General features: G+C 37.0%; 1 protein-coding gene across 1 annotated transcript in view; it reads left to right on the forward strand.

The window, feature by feature from the left end:
* The window catches only part of GABRB1 (gamma-aminobutyric acid type A receptor subunit beta1), a 412,251-nt gene that overhangs the window by 294,468 nt on the left and 91,970 nt on the right, over nucleotides 1–25,813 (forward strand). The window lies entirely within an intron of this gene.

Below are 25,813 nucleotides of genomic sequence, written 5' to 3' on the forward strand. Positions count from 1 at the left end.
AAGAAAGGAAGGAAGAAAGGAAGAAAGAAAGGGAGAAGACAGAGTAGTATAAAGTATAGTTATTAAAATAAAAAATAATTATTAAGAAGAAAAATTTCCTTTAAAAAAAAAAAAAAAACAGAAAAATGGGTTGGTCTAACCCTAGGACAAATGGTGAAAGCAAAGCTATACAGACAAAATCTCACACAGCAGCACACACATACACACTCACAAAAAGAAAAAAAAGGGGAAAATAATAGTATATCTTGCTCCCAAAGTCCACCTCCTCAACTTGGGATGATTCGTTGTCTATTCAGGTTTTCAACAGATGCAGGGCACTTAAAGTTGATTGTGGAGCTTTAATCCGCCGCTTCTGAGGCTGCTGGGAGAGACCTCCCCCTCTCCTCTCTGTTCGCACAGCTCCTGGGGTTCAGCTTTGGACTTGGTCCCGTCTCTGCATGTAGGTTGTCCGAGGGCGACTGCCTTTCGCTCAGACAGGACGATGTTAAAGGAGCAGTTGATTCGGGGGCTCCAGCTCACTCAGGCTGGGGGGAGGGAGTGGCACGGGGGCGGGGCGAGTCCGCGGCGGCAGAGGCCGACGTGACGCTGCACAGGCCCGAGGCGCACCGTGCGTTCTCCCGGGGAAGCTGTCCCTGGATCCCGGGACCCCGGCAGTGGCAGACTGCATGGGCTCCCGGGAGGGCTGGTGTGGAGAGTGACCTGTGCTCACATACAGGCCTCTTGGTGGTGGCAGCAGCAACCTTAGCGTCCGACACCCGTCTCTACTGTCCGTGCCGACAGCAAAAATGATTCTTAATAGAATCAACTTAATAGGGAGTTGTTATTTATACTTTCTTTCATTTATATAAGTGGTTAAAAGTTGTGAATGTTTTCAATTGTACCACTTACTGTTATATTATTGATGATTAATTAGTACAAAATTCAGAAATATTAAACCAATAAACTGCATTCAAATATTTTTAAAAATACAGAATTCAAAAATTTTTACTATGAAAAAAATTGTTTACTATGAGGCATCATGTTATTTAAACCCATATTATTAGATATATGAAATATTCAAAATTAAGTTCTATGTTTACTGCACAATATAATCTTAATAAATAATCAGAATTTAAGAATAAGATTTATTGGGTACAGCATTTTGAATTTACTCAGTAGAATAAAAGTCTCTACTAAAATGCACTTATAATTTATGCAGTATTGGGATAATAGGACTGTACCATTTGTTTATTCATTTAAATGGTCAATGTACTAAAACAGTTTTTATTCAGAGTAATTAATTGCCAGAGTTAATTGGAACATTCAGGTTTTCCATACACCTGAAAATGGTCAAAACGAATGTCATTATTCTCAACGGTCAGGGTGAGACGAGTCACTTTATGTTTAATGTAACATAGGCAAATCTCTATATATCATTTCCCTTGATTAGGAGACTATATTTTGACTTCAGCAATCTATACATGTGCTCATGTATGCTTCGTGAATAAAGTATATTTGAGGGGAGGGGTTGTTTTGTTAATTTTTAGTTTGTGGGGTGGTGATAGAAAAGGAAAATTGGGAAGGAATGTATATATATTTTTAACATCTTTATTGGAGTATAATTGCTTTAAAATGGTGTGTTAGTTTCTGCTGTATAACAAAGTGAATCAGCTATACATATACATATATCCCCATATCTCCTTGCATCTCCCTCCCATCCTCCCTATCCCACCCCTCTAGGTGGTCACAAAGCACCAAGCTGATCTCCCTGTGCTATGTGGCTACTTCCCATTAGCTATCTATTTTATATTTGGTAGTGTATGTATATCCATGCCACTCTCTCACTTTGTCACAGCTTACCCTTCCCCCTCCCCATGTCCTCAACTCCATTCTCTACCTCTGCGTCTTTATTCCTGTCCTGCCACTAGGTTCTTCAGAACCTTTTTTTTTTTAGAGTCCATATATATGTGTTAGCATACGGTATTTGTTTTTATCCTTCTGACTTACTTCACTCTGTATGACAGTCTCTAGGTCCATCCAACTCACTACAAATAACTCAATTTAATTTCTCTTTATGGCTTAGTAATATTCCATTGTATATATGTGCCACATCTTTATCCATTCATCTGTTGATGGACATTTAGATTGTTTCCATGTCCTGGCTATTGTAAACAGAGCTGCAATGAACATTGTGGTAGATGACAGTTTTTGAATTATGGTTTTCTCAGGGTATATGCCCAGTAGTGGGATTGCTGGGTTATATGGTAGTTCTATTTTTAGTTTTTTAAGGAACCTCCACACTGTTCTCCATAGTGGCTGTATCAGTTTACATGCCCACCAACAGTGCAAGAGGGTTTCCTTTTCTCCACACCCTCTCCAGCATTTATTGTTTGTAGACTTTTTGATGATGGCCATTCTGACTGGTATGAGGTGATACCTCATTGTAGTTTTGACTTGCATTTCTCTAATGATTAGTGATGTTGAACATCACTTCACGTGTTTGTGTTGGGAATCTGTATATCTTCTTTGGAGAAATGTCTATTTAGGTCTTCTGCCCATTGTTGGATTGGGTTTTTTGTTTGTTTGATATTGAGCTGCATGAGCTGCTTGTATGTTTTGGAGATTAATCTTTTGTCAGTTGCTTCGTTTACAAATATTTTCTCCCACTCTGAGGGTTGTCTTTTTGTCTTGTTTATGGTTTCCTTAGCTGTGCAAAAGCTTTTAAGTTTCATTAGGTCCCATTTGTTTACTTTTGTTTTTATTTCCATTTCTCTAGGAAGTGGGTCAAAAAGGATCTTGCTGTGATTTATGTCACAGAGTGTTCTGCCTATGTTTTCCTCTAAAAGTTCTACAGTGTCTGGCCTTACATTTAGGTCTTTAATCCATTTTGAGTTTATTTTTGTGTATGATGTTAGGGAGTGTTCTAATTTCATTCTTTTACATTTGGCTGTCCAGTTTTCCCAGCACCACTTATTAAAGAGACTATCTTTTCTCCACTGTATATTCTTGCCTCCTTTATAAAAGATAAGGTGGCCATATGTTCATGGGTTTATCTCTGGGTTTTCTATCCTGTTCCATTGATCTATATTTCTGTTTTTGTACCAGTACCATACTGTCTTGATTACTGTAGTTTTGTAGTATAATCTGAAGTCATGGAGCATGATTCATCCAGCTCCATTTTTCTTTCTCAAGATTGATTTGGTTATTTGGGGTCTTTTGTGTTTCCATATAAATTGTGAAATTTTTTGCTCTACTTCTGTGAAAAATGCCCTTGGTAGTTTGACAGGGATTTCATTGAATCTGTCCATTGCTTTGGGTAGTATAGTCATTTTCACAATGTTGATTCTTCCAATCCAAGAACATGGTATATCTCTCCATCTGTCTGTATCATCTTTAAATTCTTTCATCAGTGTCTTAAAGTTTTCTGCATATAGACCTTTTGTCTCCTTAGGTAGGTTTATTCCTATGTATTTTATTCTTTTTGTTGCAATGGTAAATGGGAGTGTTTCCTTAATTTCTCTTTCAGATTGTTCATCATTAGTGTATAGGAATGCAAGAGATTTCTGTGCATTAATTTTGTATCCTGCAACTTTACCAAATTCATTGATGAGCTCTAGTAGTTTTCTGATAGCATCTTTAGGATTCTCTATGTATAGAATCATGTCATCTCCAAACAGTGAAAGCCTTACTTCTTCTCTTAGAATTTGGATTCTTTTATTTCTTTTTCTTCTCTGATTGCTGTGACTAAAACTTCCAAAACTATGTTGAATAATAGTGGTGAGAGTGGGCAACCTTGTCTTTTTCCTGATCTTAGTGGAAACAGTTTCAGTTTTTCACCATTGAGAATGATGTTGCCTTTGGGTTTGTCATATATGGCCTTTATTATGTTGAGGTAAGTTCCCTCTATGCCTACCTTCTGGAGGGTTTTATCATAAATGGGTGGTGAATTTTGTCAGAAGTTTTTCCTGCATCTATTGAGATGATCATATGGTTTTTCTCCTTCAATTTGTTAATATGGTTTATCACATTGATTGATTTGCATATATTGAAGAATACTTGCATTCCTGTGATAAACCTCACTTGATCCTTTTAATGTGCTGTTGGATTCTGATTGCTAGTATTTTGTTGAGGATATTTGCATCTATGTTCATCAGTGATGTTGGCCTGTAAGTTTCTTTTTTGTGTGACATCTGTCTGGTTTTGGTATCAGGGTGATGGTGGCCTCATAGAATGAGTTTGGGAGTGTTCCTTCATGTGCAATTTTTTTGAAGAGTTTGAGAAGGATGGGTATTAGGTCGTCTGTAAATGTTTGATAGAATTCACCTGTGAAGCCGTCTGGTCCTGGATTTTTCTTTGTTGGAAGATTTTTAATCACAGTTTCAATTTCAGTGCTTGTGATTTGTCTGTTGATATTTTCCATTTCTTCCTGAAGAAATGTTCTGTCTTGGAAGGTTGTGCCTTTCTAAGAGTTTGTCCATTTCTTCCTGGTTGTCCATTTTATTGGCATATAGTTGCTTGTAGTAATCTCATCATCCTTTGTATTTCTGCAGTGTCAGTTGTTACTTCTCCTCTTTCATATATAATTCTGTTGATTCGAGTCTTCGCCCTTTTATTTTTGATGACTCTGGCTAATGGTTTACCAATTTTGTTTATCTTCTCAAAGAACCAGCTTGTAGTTTTATTGATCTTCATTATCATTTCCTGCATTTCTTTTTCATTTATTTCTGATCTGATCTTTAAGATTTCTTTCCTTCTAGTAACTTTGGGTTTTTTTTGTTGTTGTTGTTATTCTTTCTCTAATCCTTTTACGTGTAAGGTTAAGTTGTTTATTTGACATTTTTCTTGTTTCTTGAGGTAGGATTGTATTTTTTTAAACTTCCCTCTTAGAACTGATTTTACTGCATCCTATAGGTTTTGGGTCATTGTGTTTCCATTTTCATTTGTGTCTAGGGATTTTTTGATTTCCTCTTTGATTTCTTCAGTGATCTCTTGATTATTTAGTAACATATTGTTTAGCCTCCACGTGTTTGTATTTTTTACGGTTTTTTTCCTGTAATTGATACCTAGTCTATTCATAGCATTGTGGTTGGAAAATATACTAGATACGATTTCAGTTTTCTTAAATTTACCAAGGTTTGATTTGTGACCCAAGATATGATCTATCCTGGAGAATGTTCCATGAGCACTTGAGAAGAAAGTGTATTCTGTTGTTTTTGGATGGAATGTCCTATAAATATCAATTAAGTCCATCTTGTCTAATTTTTCATTTAAAGCTTGTGTTTCTTATTTATTTTCATTTTGGATGACCTGTCCATTGGTGAAAGTGGGGTGTTAAAGTCCCTTACTATTACTGTGTTACTGTCATTTTCCCCTTTTATGGCTGTTAGCATTTGCCTATGTATTGAGGTACTCCTATGTTGGGTGCATAAACATTTACCATTGTTGTATCTTCTTGGACTGATCCCTAGATCAGTATGTAGTGTCCTTCTTTGTCTCTTGTAATAGTTTTTATTGTAAAGTCTCTTTTGTCTGATGCGAGAATGGCTACTCCAACTATCTTTTGATTTCCATTTACATGGAATATCTTTTTCCATCCCCTCACTTTCAATCTGTGTGTGTCCCTAGGTCTAGAGTGGATGTCCTGTAGACAGGATATATATGGGTCTTGTTTTTGTATCCATTCAGCCATTCTATGTCTTTTGGTTGGAGCATTTAATGCATTTACATTTAAGGTAATTATTGATATGTATGTTTCTATTACGATTTTCTTAATTGTTTTGGGTTTGTTTTTATAGGTCTTTTCCTTCTCTTGTGTTTCCTGCCTAGAGAAGTTTCTTTAGCATTTGTTGTAAAGCTGGTTTGGTGGTTGTAGATTCTCTTACATTTTGCTTGTCTGTAAAGCTTTTAATTTCTCCATCAAATCTGAATGAGATCCTTGCTGGGTAGACTAATATTGGTTGAAGGTTTTTCCCTTTCATCACTTGAAATATGTCCTGCCACACCCTTCTGGCTTGCACAGTTTCTGCTGTAAGATCAACTATTAACTTTATGGGGATTCCATTGTATTTTATTTGTTGCTTTTCCCTTGCTGCTTTTAATATTTTTTTCTTTGTGTTTAATTTTTTGTAGTTCGATTAATATGTGTCTTGGCGTGTTTCTCCTTGGATTTTCCCTGTTTGGGACTCTCTGAGCTTCCTGGACTTGATTGACTATTTCCTTTCCCATATTAGGGAAGTTTTCAACTATCATCTCTTCAAATATTTTCTCAGTCCCTTTCTTTTTCTCTTCTTCTTCTGGGACCCCTATAATTCGAATGCTGGTGCATTTAATGTTGTCCCAGAGGTCTCTGAGACTCTCCTCAATTCTTTTCATTCTTTTTTTAGACTCTCTTCATTTCTTTTCATTCTTTTTTTCTTTATTCTGCTCTGTGGTATTTATTTACACTATTTTATCTTCCAGGTCAGTTATCTGTTCTTCTACCACAGTTATTTTCCTGTTGATTCCTTCTAGAGTATTTTTAATTTCATTTATTGTGTTGTTCATCATTGTTTCTTTGCTCTTTAGTTCTTCTGCATCCTTGTTAAATGTTTCTTGTATTTTCTCCATTCTATTTCCAACATTTTGGATCATCTTTACTATCATTACTCTGAATTCTTTTTCAGGTAGACTGCTTATTTCTTCTTCAGTTGTTTGGTCTGGTGGGTTTTTACCTTTCTCCTTCACCTGCTGTGTATTTCTCTGTCTTCTCATTTTGCTTAACTTACTGTGTTTGGGGTTGCCTTTTTCACTGGTTGCAGATTCGTAGTTCCCGTGGTTTGTGTGTCTGCCCCCAGTGGGTAAGATTGGTTCAGTGGGTTGTGTAGGTTTCCTGGTGGAAGGACTGATGCCTGTGTTCTGATGGATGAGGCTAGATCTTGTCTTTCTAGTGGGGACCACGTCTGGTGGTGTGTTTTGGGGTGTCTGTGAACTTACTATGATTTTAGGCAGCCTCTCTGTAAGTGGGTAGGGTCGTGTTCCTGTTTTGCTAGTTGTTTATAATGGGTGTCCAGCACTGGAGCTTGCTGGTTGTTGAGTGGAGCTGGGTCTTAGCATTGAGAAGGAGATCTCTGGGTGATCTCTCGCTGATTGATATTACGAGGGGCCAGGAGGTCTCTGTTGGACCAATGTCCTGAACTCAGCTCTCCCACCTCAGAGGCTCATGCCTGACACCTGGCCAGAGCACCAAGACCCTGTCAGCCACATGGCTCAGAAGAAATTGGAGAAAAGAAAAAAAAAAAAAGAAATAAAATTAAATAAAATAAAGTTATTAAAATAAAAAATATTATATAAAATTAAAAATTAAAAAAATAAAGAAGAGGACAACCAATCCAATAAAGAAATCCACCAGTGATAACAAACACTAAAAACTATACTCAAAAAAATGGACAGAAAGATCCCTAGGACAAATGGTAAAAGCAAACCTATACAGACAAAATCACACAAAGAAGCATTCACATACACACTCACAGAGACAGAAAAAGGGGAAAAAAATATATATATATATATAATATATATATATTTATATATAAAAGGAAGAGACCAACCAAACCAATAAACAAATTTACCAATGATAATAGGCTCTAAATACTAAACTATGATAAACATAAAACTAGAAACAAATTAGACACAGAAAGCAAACCCCAAATCTACAGTTGCACCCAAAGTCCACCGCCTTAGTTTTCAGATAATTTGTTGTCTATTCAGGTATTCCACAGATGCAGGGTACATCAGGTTGATTGTGGAGATTTAATCTGCTTCTCCTGAGGCTTCTGGGAGAAATTTCCCTTTCTCTTCTTTGTTTGCACAGCTCTTGGGGTTCAGCTTTGGATTTGGCCCCACCTCTGGCATCTGTTCTTCACCCAGACAGGAGGAGGTTAAAGGAGCAGCTGATTCAGAGGCTCTGGCTCACTCAGACTTGGGGGAGGGAGAGGTACAGTAGTTATAATTGGAATGCGAGGCGAGCCTGTGGCTGCAGAGGCCAGCATAACGTTGCAACAGCCTGAGGCATGCCGTGTGTTCTCCCCAGGAAGTTGTTCTGGATCACGGGACCTTGGCAGTGGCGGGCTGCACAGGCTCCCAGGAGGGGAGGTGTGGATAGTAACCTGTGCTTGCACACAGGCTTCTTGGTGGCTGCAGCAGCAGCCTTAGAGTTTCATGCCCATCTCTGGTGTTTGTGCTGATAGCCGCGGCTCACGCCCATCTCTGAAGCTTTTTCAGGTGGTGCTCTGAATCGCCTCTCCTTATGCACCCCAAAGCAGTGGTCTCTTGTCTCTTCATCAGTTCCAGACTTTCTCCCAGACTCCCTCCTAGCTAGCTGTGGCACACTAGCCCCCTTCAGGCTGTGTTAACTCAGCCAAACCCAGTCTTTCCCTGGGATCTGACCTCCTAAGCCCAAGCCTCAGCTCCCAGCCCCTGCCTGCCCTGGCATGTGAGCAGACAAGCCTCTCTTGCTGGTGAGTTCTGGTTGGCACCGATCCTCTGTGTGGGAAGCTCTCCACTTTGCCCTCTGCACCCCTGTTGTTGCACTCTCCTCCTTGGCTCCGAAGCTTCCCACCTGTCTACCCACCATCCCTGCCAGTGAAGGGGCTCCCCAGTGTGTGGAAACTTTTCCTCCTTCACAGCTCCCTCCAAGAAGTGCAGGTCCATCCCTACTCTTTTGTCTCTGTTTTTTCTTTTTTCTTTTGCTCTACCCAGGTATGTGGGGAGTTTCTTGCCCTTTGGGAGGTCCAAGGTCTTCTGCCAGCATTCAGTAGGTGTTCTGTAAGCGTTGTTCCACATGTAGATGTATTTTTGATGTATTTGTAGAGAGGAAAGTTATCTCCATATCTTACTCCTCCACCATCATGAAGGTCCTCCTTAATACCAAGAACTGTACATTTATTTACTATGAATATCTAGTGACTAAAACTTTCTGTGCTTAAAAAAGGAAGGACTACTCTAAAAAAGTAGGTAATTCACAGAATTATATAATTTGCTTACACCTGCCTTAATTTAAGCATATTTCAAGCAGCTTCATGAGCCTAGAAATTTCCCAACTGACAGTAGACTGTGGCTGTTTTTTAGCAAATGTACCCAAGATAATTTTTAGTAAGAAATTGAATTAAGTGAGGGAAATGGATCTTTATCCTAAATCTATATTCCAAATAACACTGGCATAATTTTTTAATAAAGACAGCACACTCTTCTTTTTCTGTCTTCTTTAAGGAAGTAATGATTTCACTATTTTCTTAAGTTACATATTAATGCTATTAACTTATGCATCAATTCTATGCCAGATATTGGGACAATGGTAATTGACTCACTGCAAGGTTATTTCTCTTGAAGCACTTACCATCTATACAAAAAGCATACAAGAACAAGTTATCAAACAAATAAATTTATAGTTGCAAATTGTGAGGAGAAATGTAAGGAAATATACATCAGTTTCAAACACCACGATTCATCTAAGTTGATAGACTTCTTGACTGAAGGGACTCCTTTCAGAAGATTATAATTACTGCCCTCTATTAAATGAAAGTTAGGTATAGAGACAATGTGAGGGAGAGATAATTTTTGTGTCTCTTTCTTTTTTTGTTTATAGTAATTCTTGGATAGAAGACAGGAAGGTGGCTACACCCAGTTCAAAACAAATGTATTTAAAATAAAAGTGTAAGTGGGTTATTTGAGGATTTATCTGTTCATGTGACAAAATCAAAATCATGGAGAGATTAAAAATACATTGCCCTATTTTCTTCACCTTTCTTTAAAGAAAGAGTGACAGAAATATGGGCAAAGGAAGGTCAGAGAGGGAAAGATTGGAGGGAGGGGAGGGAAGGAGGGGAGGGAGGGGAGGGAAGGAAGGGAGAGAGGGAGGGAGGAGGAGAGGAAGGATGGGAAGCAGAGAGGGAAGGAACGATGGCAGGAAGGGAGGGAAAATTTTCAAAGATGACTACACCTCCATCTCCATCCCACCCTCTTTTCTTCCCCTACCCCTCCCTGCCCAGATGCAACTACTATGCCAAATTGCTGTGTGTCATCTCAGTGTCTAATTTTATATTTTACTACACATGCACACACATGTAATTTCTTAAGCCTGAAATTCTGTCATATAAAATTTTAAATAAATGTAGCTTTCTATAGCCATCCTTTCTTCTGTTTGATTGTTTTTCACACAACACTATGTGAGGTAAGCCCATGTTGATACATGCAGAACTAGTTTGTTCATTTTAACTGCTAAGTAGCCCATTGTACACCAGAGTTGTGTATCCTTTTTAGTTGGCTGGACTGTTGGAGTATTTACCTGTTTCTGCTATTACAAGGAGAGTTTGATGAATACCTCTGCTTATGTCTCCTTATATGCAAGTAAGTAGCCATCTAGGAACAGAATGGCTGGATCATACTAAGCCCTCCAGATTTTACCTATTTAACATTATGCTTATTAAAAAAATGAATAGAAAAAAATCTAATTTTATATTGCAAATCCATTTTGGAAATTTATGCTTACAAAAACACAGGAACAGAAGTCATATTTTGTTATTACTGCAATATCTGGTATGTTTCATAATTAACCTGGAAATATAAAATCCGTTTCCCATTTTTGCCTTTTAGAATATACCTCTCAGTTAGCTTAATTTTGATGGTGTTCATTATGAATTCAAAAAACCAACATAGCTTTATTTTAGATATTTATTTCTATAATTTATACTTTCTCTCAAAAAATTTTAACAGTAAAACCATGAAAATACATGTCAACAAATATACTGAATTTAACATACATTTATTTATCTAATTAACTAAAATAGATAGCAACGAAATTAATCTATACTGGAACACAATTCCTGCCTGATTTTGAGAAAATTCTATTATTGGTCTTCTTTTAATCATAAATTTATTCACCACTTGTGATTTCAGTTTTTAAAGAAGGAATGGTACTGAATACAACTTATAAATAAATATATTAAAAATATTTTACTGTGCCAGTAATGAAAAAATAAAATAACAAATTAAAAGTACAATTTTTCATATATTAACAAAAACAGTATAATATCCATTTGAGCTGCAGTGTAAGGAAATTGATACTCTCTAGCATTATAATTTAGTACAATTCCTTAAGAAAGTATTTTGGTCATATATAGTGTAAGATGCCATAAAAACTTGTATGACTTTTAATACTCTATATAGAGAACACTAAAATCTCCACATTAAAACTTTTAGAACTAACAAATGAATTCAGCTAGGTAGCAGGATATATGCTTAATATACAGAAATCTGTTGCATTTCTTTACATAAGCAATGACATATCAGAAGGAGAAAGTAAAAAACAATCCTGTTTAAAATCACATTAAAAAAAAAAAAAAACCTAGGAATAAGCTTAACCAAGGAGGTGAAAGACCTATACACAGAAAACTATAAAACACTGGTAAAAGAAATTGAAGATGATTCAAAGAAATGGAAAGATATCCCATGCTCTTGGATTGGAAAAATTAATATTGTTAAAATAGCCACACTAACCGAAGCAATCTACAGATGTAATGAAATCCCTATCAAAATACCCATGACATTTTTCACAGAACTAAAACAATCCTAAATATAGATAGAACCACAAAAGGTCCAGAATAGTCAAAGCAATCCTGAAAAAAAAAGAACAAAGCTGGACTTCAGACTTTACTACAAAATCTGAACCCTCCCAGACTTCAGACAATACTACAAAGCTACAGTAATCAAAACAGCACAATGTTGGTACAAAAACAGACATATAGATCAATGGAACAGAATAGAGAGCCCAGAAATAAACCCAGACACCTACACTCAATTAATCTACAATAAAGGATGCAAGAATGTACAATGTAGAAAAGACAGTCTCTTTCACAAGTGGTGCTGGGAAAGTTAGACAGCTACATGAAAATCAGTGAAATTAGAACATTACCTCACACCATGTAAAAAATGAACTAAAAATAGTTTAAAGACCTAAGTATGAGTCATGACACCACAAAACTCCTAGAACAAAACATAGGAAAAATATTGTCTGACATAAATAGCAACATTTTCTTACATCAGTTTCCCAAGGCAAAAGAAATAAAAGCAAAAATAAACAAATGGGAAATGATCAAACTTAAAAGCCATTGCACAACAAAGGAAACCATCAACAAAACAAAAAAACAACCTTCAGAATGGGAGAAAATATTTGCATACAATGCAAAGGACAAGGGGTTAATATCAAAAACACACAAACAGCTGTTACAATTAAGAAAATGGTAAAGAAACATACATATAAAATTACCTTAAATGTAAATGGATTAAATGCTCCAACCAAAACACGTAGACTGGCTGAATGGATACAAAAAAAGATCCAAATAAATGCTGTCTACATGAGACCCTCTTGAGACCTAGGGACACATACAGACGGAAAGTGAGGGGATGGAAAAAGATATTCCATGCAAATGGAAATCAAAAGAAAGCTGGAGTATCAATTCTCACATCAAACAAAATATACTTTAAGATAAAGATTAAAATAAGAGACAAAGAAGGGCACTACATAATAATCAAGGAATCAATCCAAGAAGAAGATATAACAATGGTAAATATTTATGCACCCAAAATAGGAGTATCTCAATACATAAGGCAAATGCTAACAGCCATAAAAGGGGAAATCAACAGTAACACAAAAATAGTAGGGGACTTCAACACCCCACTTTCACCAATGGACAGATCATCCACAATGAAAATAAATAAGGAAACACAAGCTTTAAATGACACATTAGACACGTTGGACTTAATTGATATTTGTTGGACATTCCATCCAAAAACAACAGAATACACTTCCTTCTCTAGTGCTCATGGAACATTCTCCAAGATAGACCATATCTTGGGTCACAAAGCAAACCTTGGTAAATTTAAGAAAATTATAATCATATCAAGTATCTTTTTCAAAACGTAACATTATGAGGCTAGATATCAATTATGGGAAAAAAACTGCAAAAAATACAAACACATGGAGACTAAACAATACACTACTAAATAACTAAGGGATCACTGAAGAAATCAAAGAGGAAATCAAAAAATACCTAGAAACAAAGGACAACGAAAACACGATGACCCAAAACCCATGGGATGCAGCAAAAGCAGTTCTAAGAGGGAAGTTTATATCAACACAATCCTACCTCATGAAACAAGAAAAATCTCAAATAAGCAACCCAACTTTACCGCTAAAGCAATTAGAGAAAGAAGAACAACAACAACAAAAAAAAAAAAACCAAAGTTAGCAGAAGGAAAGAAATCATAAAGATCAAAACAGAGATAAATGAAAAAGAAATGAAGGAAACAATAGCAAAGATCAATAAAACTAAAAGCTGGTTCTTTGAGATGATAAACAAATTGATAAACCATTAGCCAGACTCATCAAGAAAAAAACAGAGAAGACTCAAATCAACAGAAGTAGAAATGAAAAAAGAGAATTAACAACTGACACTGCAGAATTACAAAGGATCATGAGAGATTACTACAAGCAATTATATGCCAAGAAAATGGACAACCTGGAAGAAATGGACAAATTCCTAGAAAAGTACAACCTTCTGAGACTGAACCAGGAAGAAATAGGAAATATCAACAGACCAATCACAAGCACTGAAATTGAAACTTTGATTAAAAATCTTCCAAGAAACCAAAGCCCAGGATCAAATGGTGTCACAGGCGAATTCTATCAAACATTTAGAGAAGAGCTAACACCTATCCTTCTCAACCTCTTCCAAAGTAAAGCAGAGGGATGAACACTCCCAAACTCATTCTACAAGGTCACCATCACACTGATACCAAAACCAGACAAAGATATGACAAAAAAAAAAAAAAGAAAGAAAGAAAACGACAGACCAATATCACTGATGTACATAGATGCAAAAATCCTCAACAAAATACAAGCAAACAGAATCCAACAGCACATTAAAAGGATCATACACCATGATCAAGTGGGGTTTATCCCAGGGATGCAAGGATTCTTAAATATAGGCAAATCAATTAATGTAATACACCATATTAACAAATTGGAGGAGAAAAACCATATGATCATCTCAATAGATGCAGACAAAGCTTTTGAAAAAATTCAACACCCATTTACGTTAAAACCTTCCAGAAAGTAGGCACAGAGGGAACTTACCTCAACATAATAAAGGCCATATATGACAAACACACAGCCAACATCGTTCTCAGTGGTGAAAAACTGAAACCATTTCCACTAAGATCAGGAACAAGACAAGGTTGCCCACTCTCACCACTATTATTCAATGTAGTTTTGGAAGTTTTAGCTACAGCAGTAAGAGAAGAAAAGAAGAAGTAAAGCTGTCATTATTTGCAGATGACATGATGCTATACATACAGAATCCTAAACATACTACCAGAAAACTATTAGAGCTAATCAGTGAATCTGATACAGTAGCAAGATACAAAATTAATGCACAGAAATCTCTTGCATTCCTATACACGAATAATGAAAAACTCCCATTTACCATTGCAACAAAAAGAATAAAATACCTAGGAATAAATCTACCTAAGGAGGCAAAATACCTGTATGCAGAAAACTATAAGACACTGATGAAAGAAATTAAAGATGATACCAACAGATGGAGAGATATACTATGTTCTTGGACTGAAAGAACCAACATTGTGAAAATGACTATAGTACCCAAAGCAATCTACAGATTCAATGCAATCCCTATCAAACTACCAATGGCATTTTTCACAGAAATAGATCAAAAAATTTCACAATTTGAATGGAAACACAAAAGACCCCAAATAGCCAAAGCAATCCTGAGAAAGAAAAGCGGACCTGGAAGAATCAGGCTCCTGACTACAGACTATACTACAAAGAAACAGTAATCAAGACAGTATGATACTGGCACAAAAACAGAATCATAGATCAATGGAACAGGGTAGAAAGCCCAGAGATAAACCCACACACATATGGTCACCTTATCTTTTATAAGGAGGCAAGAATATACAATGGAGAAAAGACAGTCTCTTTAATAAGTGGTGTTGGGAAAACTGGACAGCTACATGTAAAAGAATGAAATTAGAACACTCCCTAACACCATACACAAAAATAAACTCAAAATGTGTTAAAGACCTAAATGTAAGGCCAGACACTGTAGAAAACTTTTAGAGGAAAACATAGGCAGAACACTCTATGACATAAATCACAACAAGATCCTTTTTGACCCACCTCCTAGAGAAATGGAAATAAAAACAAAAATAAACAAAAATGGACTTAATGAAACATAAAAGCTTTTGCACAGCAAAAGAAACCATATACGAGAAGAAAAGACAACCCTCAGAGCAGGAGAAAATATTTGCAAATATACAAGCAGCTCATGCAGCTCAATATCAAACAAACAAACAGCCCAATCCAACAATGGGCAGAAGACCTAAATAGACATTTCTCCAAAGACGATATACAGATTCCCAACAAGCACAGGAAAAGATGCTCAACATCACTAATCCTTAGAGTAATGCAAATCAAAACTACAATGAGGTATCACCTTGCACCGGTCAGAATGGCCATCATCAAAACATCTACAAAAAATAAATGCGGGAGAGCATGTGGAGAAAAGGGAACCCTCATACGCTGTTGGTGGGAATGTAAATTGATACTGTCACTATGAAGATCAGTATGGAGGTTCCTTAAAAAACTAAAAATAGAACTACCATATAACCCAGCAATCCCACTACTGGGCATATACCCTGAGAAAACCATAATTCAAAAAGAGTCATGTACCACAGTGTTCATTACAGCATTATTTACGATAGCCAGGACATGGAAGCAACCTAAGGGTCCATCAATAGATGAATAGATAAAGAAGATGTGGCACATATATACAATGGAATATTACTCAGCCATAAAAAGAGAAGAAATTGAGTTATTTGTAGTAAAGTGGATGGACCTAGAGACTGTCATACAGAGTGAAGTAAGTCAGAAAGAGAAAAACAAATGCTGTATGCTAACATGTATATATGGAATCTAAAAAAAACAAAAAAATAGTTCTGAAAACCTAGGGGCAGGGCAGGAATAAAGACACAGACATGGAGAATGGACTTGAGGACACAGGGAGGCGGAGGGGTAAGCTGGGACGAAGTGAGAGGGTAGCACTGATACATATACACTACCAAATGTAAAATACATAGCTAGTGGGAAGCAGCCGCATAGCACAGGGAAATCAGCTCCGGGCTGTGTGACCACCTAAAGGGGTGGGATAGAGAAGGTGAGAGGGAGACACAGGAGGGAGGGGATATGGGGATATATGTATGCATATAGCTGATCCACTTTGTTATAGAGTAGAAGCTAACACAACATTGTAAAGCAATCATACTCCAATAAAGGTGTTATAAAAAAAAAAATCCAAAACATGAAAAATCTATATATTCATGTAAGTGTTTATTAGCTTTCATTTAAACTAATAAAACTGAAAACCTCTTAAATGTCCAGGGTAAAGTATATTGTTTCCCATTGAAAGATTTTCAAACCTGATTATTATATATTAAGATTCAAAGGGAAGAAGAGAGAACCCTTAACATGGTTACAAGCATGCAAAAATTCTCACAGCCATTGGGGAGGGGGGTGAAAATAAATATATCATAATGCTGTTAGTAGTCATATTAGAAGTAATATTTCCCCACTAATTTCAGAATATTTTTTAATGTGTTACTTGTTTAAAAAGAAAAAGGATGATGTCCCAAGCCCCGCTCTTATTCTCATGGGGAGCTGGAAATTTTGCACAATTTATACTACTGCCTTACTTGTATTTGTTTGGGTTTTTTTTTTTTTTTTTTTTTTGCTTTGTTTTGTTTCCCTACATAAAGCCATTGTCCTAACACAATGCAGTATTTTAATGCTCTATCACTCTAGAATCTTATTTCACTCCTTCAGGAATACCATTTCAAGATTACTCTGATTACCCCACAGTAAATGTGTCACTTCTTTATTCTGAGAGAACTCACCATGTGGCAACAGAGCAGTTCTGCAACTAAGCCAAAAAAAAAAAAAAAAGAATAGCTGTGAAAGAAGATCCATATCTTTGCTTTGTCTCCTAATTCTGAGTTCTTATTTAACTATCCTGCACTTACCAAGTCATGGCATTCCATCAGAAGTAAACATTTTCTTTGAATTTGACTTTTACTATCATTTCTAAGTCCATTTCGCTTGTTTATGGGCTTATTATTTTAATTCTTCACAGTTTGTCTACTACAGAAATTGCTGATGATCAAGATAATGATAATAAAGATGCCCTGATTTAGAAGGGGTAGGCTTGGTTTTTCTGCCACCTAACACATATCTCAGCTGAGTATTCCTAGGAAACATTAAGCATGGTAGAAATGTAACACATGTTCTTATACTCCACAGTTATATGAATATAGTGATATAATTTGGGGAAAATTGTCTATTTTGAACTCAGTGAGACATAAACATAACTGAGATTAGCACTGGGTCCTTGACAAGGGTCTATTAATTATTATTGCCCTGTGAATACTTTTTGTGGTTGTTCCTCTGCCCCAGGCTGCTCTGATTTATGAACAGCTTTTCATATTCACAAAGTGGTTCATGAATCACTCTCATCCAACAGAAATGAATTAAAATGAGCCCATTTACACAACATTTGGTGTGTAGCTAATTACCTGAAAATGACGGCTTGGGATTGCACTGAGAAGAGTGTCGTTAACATTCAGCACAAAGAATACAGAACAGAGGGAGAAAAGAAAGTAGAATCAAAAAATAAAAATATAAGAGTAGCAACAAGAATGCTATTTATTCAGTGTAGATTTTTTTTAAAGCATCACCAAAGAGTACCTTCTGATGTCACCCAACAGAGGAATGTTCAAGCAAAAAGCAGCAAATGAAATGGTTAGATACAATGTAATTTCAACTTTATTAAACAATATACTTAGAAGAAAGGAAGTTAATAATCAGATTGTGGTGATGAGATTATGGATTATTTTAATTCTATCTATAATTTTCTGTATTTTTCAGATGTTTTACTATGACCCTGCATTAATCTTACTTGTAATAGTAATCTTACATGTATGTATGTATTTAGAAGCATATAGTTTAAAAATAATAGCTATAGTTAATTGAGAGACTATTATGTACTAAGCATTGAACTTGTATGTGCATATAATAACCTTCTTCTTGCCTGTTCTACCCTGTATCCACCTGCAGAATACCTCTGTTCATGGAATACAACAAACTTAAGTTAAGGCATCCAAAACCCAACCAGACACACCAATCAAATAAGTGTAAGATCGAACTCTCTCCCTCCTGAGTGATGGTCATGTTTTCTTGATAATGTAAACATTTCTCTAATGTGAGACATTTGTGTTTCTAGAAAAATGGCAAAGCTAGTAGTCCCAAATGAGACATAAGCATATCCTCCTTGGTTATTTCTTTAAACCAGTAGACAATGGCTCTACCTTCTATCTTCTGCTACCTGACAGTACTAAAACACAAACAACAAAACAAAACAAAAATTATGACAGCAGGAAGCTGCAGTTGGATATTTTTAACTGTTGTAACCTCCATGCTTATAGTATTACCTGATTCCTAATAAGTCCTCTATTATGTTTATACTCATTATTGAGTTGATAAAGGATGTCCTAAATTATTGATAACTAAATGAACACCAAAAACTTATAGTAAGGTCAACTCTTCATTGTTTAATCTGTTTTACTGCTTGTGGGAGAAATTTTACTGAACCAGTTGTTCTTTGCTTAGATTTATCTGGCCTGAATATAATAACTGGAAAGATAATAAACCTTAGCTCCTGAGTTTAGCATATCTGAATTTGAACCTCATTTACAGACTATATAAATTTGGAAACTTTTTCTAGCCTCATCAGATGTCAGTTTCCTTACCTTTGAAATGGGCATAAAAATGGCATCAACATAATAAAGCTTTTGTAAATAATAAATTAAATAATGCATGTATGGTAGTCAGAATAATGGCCCTCTAAAGATGTCCACATCTTAATTCTCATGACCTGTAAGTATGTTTCCTTAGGTGTCAACATGGACTGTGCAGATGGGATTAATGTAAGGATTTTGAAATGAGATTATCCTGGATAATCTGGGGTGGGCCCAGTGTAATCATAAGGCTTCTTATACAAGGAAGGCAGGAGGGTCAGAGGGTGAGGAGATGTGAGGACAGAAGCAGACATTGGAATGATGGAGAAAGATAGAGGAAGAGGGCAATGAGCCGAGGAATGCAAAGCAGCCTCTAGAAGTTGGAAAAGGCAAGGAAATAGATTCTCCCGTAGAGCCTCCAAAAGGAACACAGCCCTATTGAAACCTTGATTTGAGAACTTCAGACCTCCAGGACAGTAAGATAATAAATTTGTGTTGCTTTAGGCCACTAAATTTGTGGTAACTTGTTACAAGAGCAATAGGTAACCAATACAGTAAATATGGTGCTTAACACTGTGCCCGACATATAGGATTCTAACATACTGTTAGCTAAGATCACTCTGCCCCTTAAGATCTAGGTAAGAGTAGCTTAAACACACAACCAATTATTTGTGGGAGTCCAACACCTTCCCCAGGGTTGCTGAGGCTTCCCAAAGGGCTTCATGATTTGGCCGTCTCTGGCTTTGAAGTTCAGGTTTTGCTGAATTGGTTTAATTTATAGACTACTGTTCCTTGAATGATGTCAAGATATGGAATTCAGCCACTTTACAAGAATAAAAATAAAACATTTGCATAAGGATTGACTGGGGTGGTGCTGCTGAGGATAGAACATGGTTTAGGTAAATAAAGAAAAATTTATTATAAGAGCAATGTAAAAATCTTAAAATTGAATACCATTCTTCAAAATGTTTTGCTACTCCATCATTTTGCTTCCCCACACCTAATTTCCTCTTAAATCTCACAGCTGTTTATCTCCCTTTGTTTCTTTATCATTCATGTCTCATGCTCTCAAGATTTCACCTTCAAATGCTAAGGTATTTTCCTAAACATAGTAGCTTACCTAAAATAAAATTTGGTGCCAACTATGAAGATAATACATATTCTTTTCACCACTCAGTAAGTGTTAGCTAAGGAAAAAAATCTATGTTCTCATTGGTCATGACTTAGGCTAACCCATCCTTCATCTTTCATTGGTTTTGTTGGATGATGACTAACATGGATTAAGGGTACAGCCTAGAGGCCAAAGGGAGCCATGGGACATTCTTCAAACAAACTTTACAAAGTGATACTGATGTCAATCTTACACTGCTACTCACTATCAATCTCACCAATCTTAGGAATGTGATTAGGATATAGCATTTTCAGGCTTTTTTCCTCTCTCCTTTCTCATATTCCTTTTTTTTTGGTACGTGGGCCTCTCACTGTTGTGGCCTCTCCCGTTGCGGAGCACAGGCTCTGGACACACAGGCTCCATGGCCATGGCTCACGGGCCCAGCCGCTCCACAGCACGTGGTATCTTCCCAGACCAGGGCACGAACCCATGTCCCCTGCATCTGCAGGCAGACTCCCAACCACTGCGCCACCAGGGAAGCCCTCTCATATTCCTTTTATATAGATTCTATTAAATTGTACAGTTATGCTCTACAGAGATCACATTAAAAATTAGAGATCATCCTTATAAGATTGAAGATTATAGGAAAATCTCAACCTTACGTACATAATTCATTCATTTAAGTCCCCATTCTTATTTGCAAAAGTGCACACTCCATATGTATATATGTGTGCATGCGTGCATGTGTGTGTATGTGTGTGTGTGTTTGTTGCTAGGTTTTAAGCTACTTAAGGGCCAGGACTGCCTGGATGTGTCTTATCAGCAATGAGAGTCATGCTACCCTTAGACATCAAATACACATGAGTTGTGATTACAGTGACTCAAGGGTCAGTGACCATGCAGCATACACCTTAATACATAAATACTATAGCAACATGATTTCCATTCATTCCAAAGTATCGTGGGACCAAAGTTTCTAACTAACAGCCTATTACAGTGTTCTGACCTAGCCTTCAAAATGTCAATAAATTGGATGATGATGTAAGTCATTCTAAATGTCTTTGAAAGAAGACATGACTGTTACACTGTCATGAATCATACCTCTGGGAAGTCTGAGTTCAGAAAAACAGTCAGTTAATACTTTTGCCTTTCGCTGGTTCTACTCTATTATACTTTCGTTTGCCATCAGCCAATAATCATATTTTCACACAGTGAGAATGAATGACTTGAGTGTGAACAGTTAAAAACAAAATTCAAAAAAATGTTTCAGTCTCGAAGCCCTCAACCTATCCAGTTTTGTGATCTTTGGCACCTTTGACTCCATAGAAGATTTTGAATATCAGGCTGCTTTAGCCACAATGTGAGAACATTTCCATGAAGATGTGTTAATTAGTTGTAGAGGTGACTAATCACTGCTGAGCAATTGCATTAGGCAAGGCAAACAAATGGAACACAGGAGGCAGTCACTCTTAGAGGTGTTCATTGTTGCTTCACACCCAGAAGACAGGAGCTGGACAGCACTCTGCCCAGGGACATCTCTCTTTTTCTTGACGCATCTGGGAATTCTTGCTGAGTAATTTTTCTCACAAAGAGCTCAGGATACTCAACTCACTCATACATATTACAAAATCTAGAAATACCAAACTCTTAAATTAGCAGAGACTGACATTCTGTTGCATAAATTTCTATGGGCCACATCATGAATTTATGAGTACCTACTTGTAGAGGGGTCCCTGTGTGAGTGAGTCTCAATGATCCCTCTCTTAGATAAGAGACCCTTTCGGGTCCCTGGTGACCATATTTGTATGTGTGTAGCTTTCCTTCCAGCCCTTAATAAATAATTTGGGGAGTGTTAGCACCTAATCCAAGTTGAGCCAATGAAATCCTCTTGAGAATTCAAAATTTGGAAAAGATAGATCCCAAGAAGGAAGTTGTTTCACTAATGTCAGTGCTCTACAGAGAAAGTCAGGCACTTCCTGCAGCTCAAGTTCCAAGTTTCCTCTCTTTCTGTGTTGTGATGACTCAACTCTCTTTGGTATCTTAATGGGATTTGGGGCAGGAAAAGTAAACTCACAGAGGCGAACATTGTTGAAAAATCATCAGGTCATGGGCAAGCTTCTGGTGTGATGTGCAGTTTCCCAAGGTGATATAAATTAAATTTCTCATATTTATTAATTGCTGAATAGATCGATCATGATAGATAGCAACAGTCAATTCAGTTATGCTTTCCAAAACCTGTTTCTTTTACCACTCACAACTGTAGTACCCAAACACCTGAGACACGTTATTCATTTTACAGACAATGTTTTGTTGACTTTTCAAATTGCTTTGTAAAAACTCCAGAGCCTTATACTGTGTGAATCAGTGATTCAGCATGTCCTGCTTTTCATATGATGTGGTTAACTAACCAGATGACATGTGTCTAAAAATGATGTCAATTAAATGAGGAAAGCTGACCAGTGGAGCTCAAATGATGTTATCAAGTATCCCAAAGGCTCTTTAACAGTTCCACACATATCTTATTTCAATTTTATTTTTAAATATTATAATTATTTTAAAACTATAAGCATGTACACTGTAATGTGTCCTATGCCACATTTTTTTAACATCTTTATTGGAGTATAATTGCTTTACAATGGTGTGTTAGTTTCTGCGTTATAACAAAGTGAGCCAGCTATACATATACAAATATCCCCATATCCCCTCCCTCTTGCATCTCCCTCCCACCCTCCCTATCCCACCCCTCTAGGTGGTCACAAAGCACTGAGCTGATCTCCCTGTGCTATGCGGCTGCTTCCCACTAGCTATCTATTTTACATTTGGTAGTGTATATATGTCCATGCCACTCTCTATCTTCATCCCAGCTTACCCTTCCCCCTCCCCATGTCCTCAAGTACATTCTCTACATCTGCGTCTTTATTCCTGTTCTGCCCTTAGGTTCTTCAGAACCTTTTTTTTTTTAGATTCCATATATATGTGTTAGCATACGGTATTTGTTTTTCTCTTTCTGACGAGGTAGATGGACCTAGAGCCTAGGCCACATTTTAACGCATTTAAGACCATCATAATATTAACTTCTGCTGCCAGGTTAGCTTATGCGGAGCATGGAACACCAAGTAAAGCTTCCTTTTAATCCACTGCTAAGTACCTACTAGAGACCAACCACCTATTAATGTATCTGAACCATCTGCAAAGGTGCCATTGATAACAGCAGCAGTTACAAAGCAGATGGGTAATATTCCCCCCTAATTCAGGGTAGCCCATGCCTGGTCATGTAAGATTTTAGAAGCAAGTGTTTCCATGTTTGTTAAGATTTTCTCAATACCATACAAGTAAAATATAACACAAAAATAATTGGTGCTGGGCTTCCCTGGTGGCGCAGTGGTTGGGAGTCCACCTGCCGATGCAGGGGACGCAGGTTCATGCCCCGGTCCGGGAAGATCACACATGCCGCGGAGCGGCTGGGCCCGTGAGCCATGGCCGCTGAGCCTGCGCGTCCGGAGCCTGTGCTCCGCAACGGGAGAGGCCACAACAGTGAGAGGCCCGCGAACCGCGCAAAAAAAAAAAAAAAAAAAAAATGGTGCTGAGGGAGATTTAATACCATAATTCTCATCATAATTCCTGCTTTCAAATGTGTGTGCTCATTAAAATGGATGTCAACATTTGAACTTACATGGCAAATCTATATTAACAACATATGGCTTTCACTTATTTCATTTGTATTTTATATGTTGAGGTTCTCTATAAGATTTCATTTTATTACAATTTTCCTCAGAGGAAAAGTGTTTGAAAGTACCATTTTAGCAGTGTTTTTCAACCATAGCACTACTGACATTTTGGAACAGATAATTCTTAATTGTTGGGTGATGTCGCGGGCACTGTAGGATGTTTAGCAGCATCCCTGGCCTCCACTCACTAGATGCCCAGTGTCCACCCTCCACCCCCAACCTGACAATCAAAACTGTCTCCAGATATTGTCAAATGTCCCCTGTTGGTAAAAATTATCCCTGGTTGAAAAGAATTGACTACTTCATAACATCATAAGGATGGCCACTTTTCAGTAATTCCTAGAGAATATTCACATCTTCACAATTTTTTGTTCATAAGCAGCTATTAAACAAAGAATATAGTCGAGAGATGTTTCTAAGCATTTTTAAATATTTATTGTGTTGTCTTATTGAGTGTGTTTGAAACACTTTGCAGACCATAAAAAGAATGTGGTGGAATTGTATTTTCAGACAACAAAAGATATTCATGACATATTGTGAAATGAAAAAATTAATCAAGTCATGTGATTATGGGAGCAGGAAGCAAAAAGTAATCTAGTAAAATCCTTTTATGTCCTATATTCTGGAATAAAGCCAGTGTTCAAAGTTTTTGTAAAACACTTTAAAAATTTTTAATTAAACTTTAAAATTCCTTTTGCTCTTGCCTAATGCTCAAATCAATCTGATTAATTGACCAACATCCTGTCTAAGAAAGGCTTCAAAGAGAATCTTCACTTTTATCTTTCATAAAGAAAGCCAGGGGACTTCCCTGGTGGCGCAGTGGTTGAGAGTCCGCCTGCCGATGCAGGGGACGCGGGTTCGTGCCCCGGTCTGGGAAGATCCCACATGCCGCGGAGCGGCTGGGCCCGTCAGCCATGGCCGCTGAGCCTGCGCGTCGGGAGCCTGTGCTCCGCAAGGGGAGAGGCCACAACGGTGAGAGGCCCGCGTACCGCAAAAAAAAAAAAAAAAAAAGCCAAAGAGAAATTGGGAAGGTCTAGGGTTATTCCTAGTAATGTTTTTAGGAAGAAGGTGCCTGTCAGATTAACACAAATGACCAAAACAATATCTTTCCTTGACAGCCTCAAAAAACAAAAAACAAAGGTATGAAAAGAACTTTGTCAAATTTACATACACTGTTATTGAGGGTGTAAACTGGCTCAACCTCTATGAACAGCAACGTGGCAAAATTTTAAATGCATATACCTTTTTTCTATCAACAATTCCCTTTCTAGAAATAGCCAGTCAACGTAGTCAGATATAGTAGAGTGTACCAGTATATTCAGAGCATCTTTATTTGTAAAAATAAAAGATATGAAACAACATAAATGCCCCCTACAGGGTGATTAGGAAAATAAATTATGGCATTTCCATACAACTCAATACACTGTAGTAATTTTTTTACAAATAGCTTATTATTTACTAATATAGAACCAAATCCAAGATGCACTGTCAATGAAAACAAGCTAGGTTCAGAACAGGGTATGTGGTAGTCTTCGTAAGAAGTTCACCCATAAGAAGATATAGCTGGGCTTTTATTTGCATTCAAAGTATGTATGGAAATTTTCCAATGTTGTAGCTCCTGGGGCTTAAGGTAGAAAGGAAGCTCATTATTAAATTTGAATTTTGAATTTTTAAAATTGTGATTATACATTACTTTGTGAAAAGGGACCTTGTAAATAGTTTTTTAAAGAAAAGTATTTTGTCAATTCCAGCGTGATATCAAATGTTTGTATGAGTGGACGAGCCATATGAATTTAAGTTACTCTCAGACATCACAGTCCAGAAAACCAGCCCAGGCACGAGAAAACGGAGGGATAGTGGAAACCCAGGTAGGATATCTAGAATCAGGATCCTTGGGTTTGCATAGATACATAAGCTAAACTGGAGTTGGTAAATATGGTGTAAACACTGATCCTAGGATAATGTTTCTTTACTGGTTATATGCTATCTACTGAATATAGGTAGACCAGGGTCTCAGAGGTGAATCTGACAAATCTCCCTAATAGTGGGGAGTGTGAGGCATTAAAAGCCATGAAGGATGAATTTTGTTGTTGTTTTT

The sequence above is a fragment of the Kogia breviceps genome, chromosome 6 (genome assembly GCF_026419965.1).
Source record: "Kogia breviceps isolate mKogBre1 chromosome 6, mKogBre1 haplotype 1, whole genome shotgun sequence".
NCBI lineage: Eukaryota > Metazoa > Chordata > Mammalia > Artiodactyla > Physeteridae > Kogia > Kogia breviceps.